Source organism: Equus przewalskii, chromosome 10, assembly GCF_037783145.1.
Source record: "Equus przewalskii isolate Varuska chromosome 10, EquPr2, whole genome shotgun sequence".
In the NCBI taxonomy this organism is placed as follows: Eukaryota; Metazoa; Chordata; class Mammalia; order Perissodactyla; family Equidae; genus Equus; species Equus przewalskii.
In genome coordinates, this window is record NC_091840.1 from 52,943,170 (window position 1) to 52,945,220 (window position 2,051).

Here is a 2,051-nt window from a genome sequence, read left to right on the forward strand (position 1 = left end):
TTGTTACAGTTGATGAACAATATTAACACATGATACTAATATTAACTGAAGTTCAGAGTTTATGTTATGGTTCACCTTTTTTGGTGAGGAGGATTGGCCCTGAGCTAACATCTGTTGCCAATCTTCCTCTTTTGCTTGAGGGAGGTTATTGCTGAGCTGACATGTGTGCCAATCTTCCTCCACTTTATATGGAGGATATACCGCCACAGCATGGCTTGATGAGCAGTGTGTCGGCCCATGCCTGGGATCTGAACCCGTGAACCCTGGCTGCTGAAGCAGGGTGCACAAACTTAACCACTACACCACTGAGCTGGCCCCTAGGGTTGCTTTTTGTGTCATACACTTCTTGGGGTTTTGACAAATGAATAATGTCATGCATTCACCATACAAACATTAATTTCTCTTTCAGAGACAAGGGAGATTAATACCATGTCGGTGAAGGAATTGTCCTTGACCACCAAGGTATCTGTCCTGTGTTGAAGTCAGTGGGTCCCCGCTGTTATGCTGGAGCCTTGAATGGCCTTCCTGCTTTGGAGGTGGTGTCTCCTGGCATTCCTGCAGAACCGCTGAATATGACATAATACTCGCAGCAGGGTAATATATGTTATGTACACTGTAAAGCTTTTCTGAAATAATAAAGAACACTGAGCTCCAAACAGAGCTGGCCCCAGAGGTTTCCGATTTGGAGTTGTGGACTTGGATTACCGGACATCTCTGCAGGGTCTGCGACAGCACCTCAGAATCAGGCACCTTACTATTTCTGCAGTGAAATAATTTTTGCACAGTAATAGTCACACTAAGTGGGAAAAATAGAGATAAATACCTCCACATTAGTTTAAGACAAATTTATAGCCAAAGCACAAATATGTGTGTGTGTGTGTGTGTGCGCGCGCGTGTGTGTATGTATAAAGCTCTGTCTTTTCAAAGCATTTTGGATTTCAGAATTGCAGATAAGGGATAGTGGACCTAAACAATATATGACAAAATGGTACAAACCCCATTATAAAAAGGACCATGGACACACAGAGGGGCAATGGGTTCATGTCTCTACTCCTTAGCTGAAGCTGATTTCAGGGAGGAAATGATAAGGGAATAGAACTGGTGGGTATGGACTATTTGTATAAGAAGTTTCTTAAAGTGTGTCAGTTTGTATGCTTTTGTTAAAAGAAACAGAACTTCCAACTCAAAGAAGTGGAAATAATAAATGTGTCAGCTAATATACTTGGAAAAGCCAGAGGGAAGACTACTATGAGGCAAGACTTGACTCAGAAGCTCAGAGATATTATCAAGGACTCAGATTCTTTTGGTCTCTCTGCTTTCCATGTGAGTAGTTTGCGGTATCTAAGGTTGGTTCTCCTCATGGTTCCAAGATGGCTGCCAGCAGCTCGCAGGTCCACATGCTTCCCCACTCAAGTCCAGAGGAAACAGAAAGCATTTCTCTCTTGGACAGGCTTAAGTCACATTTTCATCCCTGTAGCCAGGGGATGGGGATGGGGTGATTGGCTTTGCCTAGGCTGGCTGTCTTCAAACTAGCTATGCATATCCTTGAGGGTCAGCTAAGGGTACACAGGCTTGGATAGTTTTAAGGGAATCAGTTTCCACATATTCACTTTCTGTATGCACTCTTACCTATACTGATCTCTCTGAGAACCCGTCTGCAGGGAGGCACCATTCCCCGTTCACAATTGCCCTTCTGTTGCTCTGCCAACGAAGAGGACTTCCCTTACCCTGACCATACTGACTATTCCGATAGTGCACTGACCTCGGACATAGCAGTCTCTGGGCACACTCAGAAAGGACAGTTTGGAAAGGTTGCTAGTGAACAAGCCTCCTTTAATCAAGGCTTTAAGACTTTTCCTGTCTTCTATAGATGTCTGTTAAGAGTGAAGCATGACTTAGAAAGCAAGTAGTGGACCACGTGGGATGTTCTGAATTCAGATATAATATGGAGTGGAGTGCTGGGACAATTTCCATTTAAAGCTCTCACAGCTCCTTGCCCCTAACTGTGCTCAAAGAAGTCGTCGCTGTAGAGGGAGAATTTCATGTGAACA